Source organism: Manis javanica, chromosome X (genome assembly GCF_040802235.1).
Source record: "Manis javanica isolate MJ-LG chromosome X, MJ_LKY, whole genome shotgun sequence".
Lineage (NCBI taxonomy): Eukaryota > Metazoa > Chordata > Mammalia > Pholidota > Manidae > Manis > Manis javanica.
In genome coordinates this window covers 94345928-94356836 of record NC_133174.1, presented here as the reverse complement: position 1 = coordinate 94356836, position 10909 = coordinate 94345928, and the positions used below count along the sequence as shown (strand labels likewise).

At 42.0% G+C, this 10909-nt stretch overlaps 1 pseudogene; it reads left to right on the top strand.

The window, feature by feature from the left end:
* The first annotated feature begins 245 nt into the window (after positions 1-245).
* On the top strand, positions 246-2345 carry LOC118970566 (T-complex protein 11-like X-linked protein 1; annotated as a pseudogene).
* The last annotated feature ends 8564 nt before the right edge of the window (positions 2346-10909 follow it).

The window sequence follows — 10909 nt, the reverse complement described above, 5'->3', positions numbered from 1 at the left end:
CTTCTGCCCAATGTTGCTGCAAACCTATAACTGCTCTATAAAACACAGATTATTTTTTTAAAACAGAGTTTAACTTACATGAGTATTGTACTAATAGAATGTTAGGTATCACTGTGTAGATTTTTTTTAAACTATGCAGGTTTTTTTGAGTAAACAGATTGGTGTTATTCTAGATACCTTTTCTTATGAAAAAAAAACAAGTAGAAATGTCATTTTTAAAAAAAGAGAAATCAACTTCTGTTGTAATGATACATCTGCTTTATGAATGTAATGTCTTATTCAGCTCATTTGAATTTGTGGATAAACTCAAGTGCATAACCAAAGCCCTGACAGAAGAATTTAACTGCAGGTAAAGTTCATAGATTAAGCTTAGACTTGAAAACACTATGTGCTTTTGGGGACATAAGAGGAATTTTCAGGTAACTGTGGTATTGCTCATTCTTCATCACAAGCCACACAGGGGAACTTGGGAACCACCTGCAAAGATTGTTGGTGTCCTTTGATAAGTCATATTGAGGCTTGGGACGGGGTGTGTGTGGGAAGACCTCCTTTCTGAAGAGGAGAGAATGGGAGCCAGTTTGCTAAAAATGAGTCACTCTGTACTTGAAAAGGTGACGCTTGATTTGTGTATGTCCAGAAGCTGATCAATTGGTCAATAATATTCATTGATCATTCATGGCTTACAGAGAACTAAAGCCAAAGTGGAAAGAGGAATCACATTGCAGGACTCTTAGCACAGTTACCATTTAATTGGCGAAACAGGAAAAGCAACCACGGAATAGTTCCAAGAAAGTCTTAAAACAGTGTTTAACTAAAGTGTATGGGACTAAAGAATAGTGAGTGGGTGCAAGGATAGACCTTGTCCAATTTATCTTTTCTTTGAAGTGGAATGTAACAGGATGTGTCTGAATTGGTTGGCATCTTGAGGGTAACGGTGGAGGTATTTCACTTGCACGTGGTGTCCTACTGTCCACTAGTGGTGGGTGCCAGAATTCTCCTTTGAGTGGGCCTGGCTTCAGGATTGGCGCTTTCTGTGCTTTGCTGTGATGCCAGGGCCACTCTGTTTTCTGTCCTTCATCACTAGGTCTGAACAGGCGATGCTGAGTGTGAGTGAACAAGTGTCTCAGGAAATCCATCAAGGCCTCAGAGACAGGGGCTTCACTGCCCTGAGCAGTGAAAACGCAGCATCACTTATAGGCCAACTCCAGAACATCGCTAAGAAGGATAACTGCATTCGTAGCATCATCGATAATAGTCCCCCCCCCCCCCCAGGTTGTGGTGGCAAGGGTTGGCAAGAATGGGGAGGATGAGCTGGAAGACACAGCCCTGGAAGTCAGCTCCCAAACAACATAGAAATGGAAAAGCGTGATCACTGGGAAATTCTTTTGGCCTTAGTTTCCTCATCTATAATATGCAGGGGTGCAGTTGACCTCTTGTAGTTTGAAGTGAGTGCATAATTCTGAGGTGTATCTGCGGCTAGCATATATGACTTTGAGGTGTGTGAGATACTGTCCCACCAACCCTACTAATTCTTCCTTGGTCATTGTCTGTTTGCAGCCCAAGGCCTTTGGTAGGACACCCTTTTTGTATCTCATGCTCTTAGCTACCAAGCTGGCTTCTACATTCATCCCAGGAACTGATGCTGACTTAGGCTGCAGAGAATATTAAATGCTTGAATGGAAGCACTGAACTTGACCAGCTAGCTTCTAACTTTCATAACTTTACATAGTCTGCTTTGGGTGTGTGGAGCTGAATTTGGTGAATTGGCCTGAACGTGTGGACCTTAGAATCTCACATGCAACATCTGGGAGCCTCCTAGTAGGTCAGATGCATGCCAGGAGCTCACTTACAGCCACGTAGCCTCATTAACGGACAGAAATTTACGAGCTTAACATATTTTGATCATGCACTCTGTTGGGGAGTTTGGTCGCGTTCCCTCCCCCAGAATAAACCAAACAGATCTCATTTAATTGATTTACCCAAAATGGGTGCATAGGTCAGTGAAATTCCTCAGGTTACGTAAACTTTGGGGAGCAGAGAGCACAAAGGCATTGTGCATTTCTTCTCAAACCTCTTTGATCTTCTCCTTTCCATAGTTTTCACTAGTTCACAGGTCAGCGGACCCGTGTACTTCTCCAATGCCGATTGGTTCGTGACACGCAGAAATCTCAGGTAGACTTCCCTGGAGGCTTTACTGTCACTGAGGGGGAGCTGGCAAAACTGGGCTGTAAGTTTCCCAACCTGATGCATCCCAACCAGTAGGTGTTTAGCCCCTGCTATGCTGAAAGCCTAAAAATATCATCCCGTCAGCTCAGGAACAGGGAACACAAGTGGAGTCTATGTGATAGTGCTGGCCCCTGGCCATGGCAACAGGGATCCAGAAGAGAGGGCTCAGCATGTTGCTGGGATGCCATCACCTGTGGACGGCAGAGCAGTCTTCCTCACTACATCCAGGACGCAGGACTGCAGTGTACAGGCATGCAAACAGTGAGTGGCCCAAACCCCTTCATCAGTAAACTTCTGGGCTGCAGGAAAACCTTTGTTTCTTCTGTGTTGCAACTGGACCCAGGTTGTGTGCACTTATCCCCTATGCCCTAACTAGCTGAGAGAAGCCAGTGGGGCCTCAGTTTGCCTTTCAGTGTCTGATCTTTCTTCAATATGCTCGCTTGAGCAGGCACCAGGGTATCACCAGCTGCTAGCATTATTTTCTCTAGTGAGAAATCGCTGTCTTGAGCACCATGAGAATTCTGTGAAATTGTCCAGAGTGTGAGTATAAGGGCTTCTGAAAGTCATAAATTCACTGCACTACAGATAAACAGAGGACATAAAACCCCATTTTAGTACCAGATTTCCCTACAGTTTTCAAGGATGCAGCAAGAGTAAGAGCCCCCACCTCGCTGTGTGACATGAAGCAGTATGAAAACTGGGGTCTGTACTAAAGCTGACACTGTCTGCTAGCAAGCACTCAGTTGGGGACAGGTCCCAGCCTGTATCTCCCAAGGGATCCTCAGGATCAGAATTGGAATGTCTGATAGTGACAGCAGAGCCAAGCAGTTAGGTCAGTGACTTATCTGTGTTCACAGCCATCCCTGGTCCCATTCTGTAGCTGAAGGAATCTCCTGTTTCCACACATCCAGGCTTAGAACACACCATTCTCTTTGACAGAAGTGATGTGGGTATTCAGGGCTGGGAGCAGCCACCACGGCTCTTCCCACTTGCAGTCTGGGAAAAGTGTTAACTGCTGGGTTACGATCGTCAGCTCAGTTGACATCACGGATGACCGGCGGTCTAGCTTTGCAGGTACCTGGGCTTCTTTTCCTAGGATGTAGAGATTCATCCTCTCATTCTCAGGCCAGTCGAAGCAGACCAACAGCAATCTACGAAGTTATGGGGAAAAGTCGGTTTAGATTTGGACTTGGTTGGACTGGACAAGAGAAAATAGAAACTCACTTATGGTATATTGTAACTGGGTGGGAAAATGCCCTTACCATTTCAGAATAGAAATAGCTGTGTATCCTACTAGCCCCGCCCCCAACCCCAACACCAAGAAGTAACAGGTGGGATTTCAGTTCTGTGAATCCCAGGGTGATTTCTCTGGAGGGTGGATCCCAGATGGGTGACACAGCCAGGTGAACAGAGTGAACCATTTACTTTGGCTGGATGTAGAGAAGCTGGGAAAGAGACCATTTGGGTGTTCTAATTTTGTGACTTAAGTCTCAGGAATGAAACCAAGGCTGGTTACTTTGGTGTATTTAATAAACAAGCAGTGAACTGTTTCTAGTTGGATTTTCTGAATCTGATTTGCCATGAAAAAGTTTAAAACAGAAACCTTACCTTTGGAAGCCTGATTTCTTAATAGAAAGATATGCTCTTGAGGGATCCCTGTGGAGGTGACTGAGTAGTTGGCGGCTGCAGACATTGGACTGGAATGCAACTTTACTTGTTATTTTATAATTAAAATTTGACATGACTGATTTCTTAGGGATTCTGAGTTGGTTCTGTATCCTCATATGGTGGAGGTAGGAATCCTAATCAAAAACAAACACAGTCCTCTGGATCCTGCTCATCATGGAGGGAGAATCATGTATGTAGTACGTGTATGTGGTTAAAAAAGACGTGCGGGGAAAAGTCAGTTGCTCTCCCACCCCGTTTCTCATTTTCCCTATCCACAGGAAACCACTGTTACCCTATTTTTGTATATCCTTTCAGAGATGGTCTACACCAGTGCAAGTGCATATTATGATAATAAATGATGTTTATGAACACATATGTGCCCAACACTGTTTTAAGCTCTCTACAAAAATGATTACATTTATTCCTCCACAGTTTATCTCCAGTCTGTCCTTCCATTTCTAGTACAGTGTGTCTCAAGAAACTGCAATTGGGAATAAGAACTGGCTGTCTTCTCTGGCTGAGTGGGTAAGGTAAAATCTTTCAGTTTTTCTGGGCTTTTTATACATCTATAAAATTGTACAGTGGATTGAATCAGTGATCTTGTTGTTTAATCACATACAGCCATTCTACAAAACAACGAAACATTCCCTGGAGGCCATGAAAGATATAAAAAGTAGGCAGCTTGAGTTGAAGAGCAGCTGGAAGAAGTAGTTTTGACGATGGTTTGAGAACCACTGGCCTAGATGATGTCTAATGGTTCCTGTATTATTTTCTTCTGGCTGCTGTGACAAATTCCCATGAACTTGGTGGCTTAAGACATGCATCACTCTCTCATAGTCCCAGAGCTCAAGTCTAAAACGAGCTTCACTGGGTCAAAACCAAGGTATCAGCAGGGCCACCCTCTCCCTGGTAGCTCTAGGGGAGAATTTGTGGACTTGCCTTTTCTACTCGTAGAGCTGCATTCTCACCTTCCCTGCTTTGTGACCCATTCCCCCATCATCCAAACTGGTAGCATAGAATCTTGCTTCAGTCGTCACATTGTCCCCTTCCTCTTGTCAAATCTCCCTCTCTCTTCCTACCAAAACCTAACCAGGCTTTTTGGACATGTACAGAAGCTTATTCTAAAATGTACAACGAATGACACAAACCTCAGAATAGGTAAAACACGCTCGATAAAGAAGAATAAAGTAGAAGGAATCACTTCATGCAATGTTATTCTTACTATACAGCTACGGCAATCAAAATAATGTGACATCAGCAGAAGTATGGACGGATGTGTGAATGGAACAGAATATAGACCCCAGAAATAGAACCACACTATGTTTAAGTGATTTTTGAGAAAGGTGCTGAAGTGATTTAATGAAGAAAGGTTCGACTATTCTACAAGCATGCTGGTGTCATAATGGGACACCCAAAGGCAAAAAAGAAAAACATTAAAATGATCTTTGACCTAAACTGCACCTTACATGAACAACTAACTCAACATGAGTCACAAATTTAAATGCAAAACTATAATACTTTAAGAAAATATCACATGAGAAAACATTTGGATCCAGAGCTAAGCGGAGTTATTTGACGTGACTTCAAAAGCACAATCCATTAAAAAATTAATAAAGGGGACCTCTTCTAAATTAAGAACTTTTTCTTTGGAAAGCTGTGGAATTGTTGAAAATGTTAGCTACAGAATGCAGAAAAATTCAGAAACCACAAAAAGACTAGGATCTAGAATATAAAATCAACTCTCACATCAACTATCTTCAGTGAAAGAAAGCAGGTAGAAAATGGGCGAAAGACATGAGCAAGTTTGGCAGAGGACAGACAGATGGCATATAAGAATATCAAAATATCATCCACATCATTAGGCATCAGAAAGGGAGATATCACTATACACCTATTAGAATACCTATGAAAAATTTTAAAAGGGGATAACATCAAATACTGGCAAGAATGTGTGGGGAAACTGGATCACTCATGTATTAATGGCTGGAATGTAAAATGGTTCAGGCACTTGCTAAAATGGTTCGGCAATTTCTCTGAAAGTTAAACATGAACTTAACATGTATGCCAGAGCTCTCACTGTGGGATTTAAATTAAAGGCTTAATTTCACACAGAAACTTGTACAGGTTTTCACAGCACCTTTATTTGTAATACTCACCAAACAGAAAACCCCAAGTGTCCCCGAATGGGTGAATGGTTGAAGAAAGGGTGGTATATCCACATCACGGAATTCTACTAAACAATAAAAAGTTACACATTCTTGACAAATCCAAAAACTCTGGTGGATATTCAGAGAATTGTGTTTCGTGAGAAAGAGCCAAACCCCAAACTTACTAATATAGGATTCCTTTTACGTAGTTTCGAAATGGCAAAATTTTATAAATGGAGATGGTTTAGGAGTTTCCATAGGTTAGGTATGGGGAAGCATTCTAGAAGGGAGGTAGGTGTGGTCATGGAGTAGAACACTATAAATGAAGAAATAGAAAAACAAAATGGCAAAACTAGAGAGATCAATGTGCTGATAGAATTCTTTGGCATCTTGTCTATTGTGATGGATACATGGACCCACATGTGATAAAAGTACACAAAACTAAGTACACACACACACACACATAGACACATGCACTGGAATAAAGCAAAATATAAATAATATCAGTGGGTACTATCAGGGTCAATATCCTGGCTCTAATACCATTTTGTAATATGTCATCATTGGGGGAAGTGGACAAAGCGTCCATAGGGCCTCTATGTGTTGTTTCTTAAAACTGCATGTGAATGTACAATTACCTCCAAACACAAAGTTAAAATATCTTTATTTTTTTTTACAAAAGAAAAATGTTCATCCCCATCCTGAATCTATGCTGCATTCCCCCAGGGGAAGAAACACCTAGTGCATCTTTGATTGACATGGCACAGATTCCTGAGGCATAGTCTTGAGGCAGCAAAAGGGGTTGCTTCTATCTAACTTTCTTACCATCCACCTACGAATGTTAGGATTCAGAAGGAAGATAGAACAGAGAGTCATTTGTGCAATTACTGAAACTGAAAAATGAAATCAGACTTTCAATAATGAAAGGTACTTCTGATCACATTTGAATTTGTTTTTCAGCTAGGACTAGCTTTCCAGTTAAGTAACATGCTGACGTTTCCCATAAACTGAGTGAAGTAAGACTGTGGTGCCAAGATTTAGAAAAAGGATACTCAAAGCACATACAAAATGCACAATATACCAGGAACTGAATGAATCCTTTGCCAATGAAATATGTGAGAGGGCTGTTTCCAAAATTCTGTTAGGATATATAAGGGGGTGGGGGAAGAAAACCTTACCTTAAGATTCTGCTTTGGAAAACTCTCTGCTCTTGTGATCTGCCCCAAGGAATACTCTGCCTAAAGAAAGCTGTTAAGTGCTTTATCATCCCAGCCTGCCCATTTTCCCTCAGGACAAGTGGGACTCTTATCTGGCCCCTTGGCTGTTTCCTGCTGAGGAGTTTCTGGGGCAGTACTAGACGTTAGGCTGGGCTCATGTCCTGTCCTTGGACGGGGGGAGTACAGGGTTGCAAATGATCCCTGCCTCGGGTTGTTTAGGACCTTTTCTGGACCCCTTAAGCACTTTAGCTGTCCATCACCGATTGTGAAGAGTCAAAGATTTATACTACCCTTACACCACATAGGGTAAGTAGTATTGACGGGGCTTGAAACCCCAACAGCCTGATGATGTCACCTCAACTGCCAGTGGCATTTTGAAGATGGATAATGGAGTCTATTAAGGGTCAGTGTACCTGGCCGAGATCACCTATCTTCCACGTGGTAAATAAAACCCTATCACCAGGGAGCTAATCTGACGGATTTTGCCATCAACTGGTCGCTCATTTTCAAGCTAACGCCCTTTGTTGTATAGCCGATACATTTGGACATTGGATGTCTGTGTTTGAGACCTGGCCTGGTAGAAACCGTGGCCAGGCAGTGCCCAGGCCACATGCAGCGACAGCGTGCTTCACTTCCTTCCTTCCTTTCTTTTTTTTTTTTTAATTGGCTCTCATCTTCAAGGAACTTGTCCTGAGGTGGATGCTCCATTCTTCGCTTTCTACCCATGGGGATCCAAGATGGTGGGGCCGCGAGAACACGCGACCTTTCACCCCTGCGTGCTCGGTGGAACGGTGTCCCTGGAGGTGGGTAACGAGTCTGACCCCACCTACCATCGCACAGTTGTTTGACTAGGAGGGGGTCACCTGACCTAAGATCCGCCAGTAGAAGTTCTCTTCCAACCTGTTTAACTTCGAGAAGAAACCGTTGAGACTCCGCGCACTGCCAAGACCCGTGTTCTTTTGCGGCAGCCTCCTGAGAGGGAGCAGGTGGCTCCCGCTGCTGAGGTCTTGGATGGTTCCCAGGTTTTCTCCAACTCTCCTAGCAAGTAGGTATGTTACACCATTCTTCTCTTGATAAATCACACCTCTACCAGCCTAAATTACCCACGGCTGAGGTTTGGAGATTAATAAGAAAGAAAATCCAGTCAGATTGGAACCACTTTCCTCTCCGCTCTCTCCATATCCCCCTATTCTTACATGTGGTTCACTTCTATTGTATCACTAATAAATTCACACTCTCTCCTCAGAATCTAACAGCCCTTATCTTCTTAAAATGAACTATATTTCTCCTTTGCATCTTAGTTTTGTTTAGATTACTGTTGCTGTCCCAGACCTTAAATTAAAATGCTTTTCTCCGGTGGAGATCAAATAAGTAAGTATTCAGGTACATCCTGGGCATGAATGCAGCTTCATTCCTTAAAATGGGCTCACAAAGCAGTTTGAATTCATTTTTTAATGGGTGAGGTGCTGTGAGCATTTATCCTACTGTCTTCCTTGCTGTGTTTCAGCTGGCCAATTATTATTAAACCATGTGATTTATAGACTAACCATGTCTTTAACCACTGACATTGTATTTTTTAATTCCTTATTTTGAATAATTTTAGATGCATGTTAAGGTCGCAGAAAATGGCAGAGAGTGTCTTTACCCAGATTTCCCTAATGTTAACGGTTTACAACACGAAGGAAGAATGATCAAAACCAGGAAATTAACATTGATGTAATACTATTAACAAATGACATACTCTATTTTAGTTTCACCAGTTGTACGACTAATGTCCTTTTCCTATTCCAGGATCCCATTCAGGATACCGCCAGGGCATTTGGCCATCATTTCTCTTTAGTTTCCTGCAGGCTGATGATTCCTCAATCTTTCTGAGTCTTTCACATCCCTGAAGCTTTTGAAGATCCTATACTGGTCAGGTATTTTATAGAATGTCTGCCAGTTTGGGTTTGCCTCATATTTTCTTAAGATTAGATTTAAGTTACTCATTTGGGCAGGAATTACTGTTTACCTCCATAGATGATGGGAGACTTTCCATCCTAGTGTTGTCAGGGTGGCCGAAGACATGACACCCAACACTGAGAAGGTGACATCCATAGCAGTTTATTAATAACATTTACTCAGCCCCTGGGTGAGGAGGACGCTACACGCCAGGTAGTGCCTCGCAGGTGTCATGGTCTGGAAGAGAGTGAATACCAAGGACCTGTGGCAGGCAGTCTGCTTAGTAACAAGAGGATGAAGTTATCCTTGGTTCCCGTGGGAGGATGTAATCGGCTTGTTTGAATAATTGTGTGGGCTGGTTGGGAATGGAAACTGACTCCTCAGGGGTAAGCAGGCACTGTGCCTAGTTCCCATGATAAGAAGGTTCTTTGGCCAGGGAACCTTCTTTGTGGGAAAACAATACAGAGGGAACTTGTGGTTAGGCCATTCGAGGTCCTCTGGGTTTTCCCCAGATGTCAAGGCGTGTATATCATTGGGCCTTAATAATTTTAGGGCTTATACAATGAAACTGCAAAAGTGGTTTTGCTCCCTTTGTATACGCATCATGTCAGGGCACACGGTGTCTGTATGTTGTACTTGCTACTGCTGGTGTTCATCTTGATCACTTGACTGAGGTCATGGTGATTATGTTGCTCTAGGTAATGCTGCTGTTTTCCAATTGTTAATGACAAATACTTTATTAACTTGTGTAGGAAACACTTTGAGGCTATGAAAATACCTGTTTCTTCTCAGACCTTTACTCACTGCTTTTAGAATCCATCTGGGGATCTCGCCTATAACACTTATGACCTAATGCTGACTTCCTATTGTCCTCATTCCTTTCACATTTACTTATTGGAATTCTGAAGAGCCATCCTTTCTCCCCCATTTATTTATACATTTTTTGTTTTTTTTACAAAATTTATCTCAAATTACTGATTCAGATAACTTATTCAAATTACTTTTATCATTCTGGACTCATAGACAACCATGATACACTATCAGTTATAGTCAAATTAGATCATGGTTAATTTTGTTCCTTGAATTGTTCCAGCTCTGGTCATTGGGAGCCCCTTTTTGTTTCTTAGCTTAGCTGTTTTCTTCCTCACCTCTCAGTGTGGTAAAGATAGTCATTTACAATATGGTTAGATTCATTTGTTGCTCTTTGTATTTGAGTTTGGGACCTGCCCCCACCCTGATTGATTCAAATTGTTCATTTAATTGTTGGGTATGGGAATCATTACCACAATTCAGAGTCAAAAATGTCTTCTACCCGAAGGGTCACTTTTGTGTTTTAATACTCATTTGTGTGATTGCAAGTTTGAATCATCATGTCTTTGAGGACCGTGATATATATTTTGTGAATCATCTGTTCATATCATTTTCTCACTTTTGACAACTTTTAGCCCTTTTTCCTTCAATATTTAAAAGTTCTCTATATATTTCGGACATTACCCATTTGTCCATGGTGTATGCTGCAAGTCCTCTGTCCCAGTTTCTCAGTTTCCTTTCGATTTATTTAGGATGTGTTTGTCAAATATTTTTAAAAAATTTGTACAGTCAAATTGATCGTTCTTGTCTTTCACAGCCTCCTAATTTGAGTCACAGTTAGAAAGCCTTTCCCTACACTGAGGTTAAAGAAAATTTCTGCCATATTTTGTTCAAGAACTT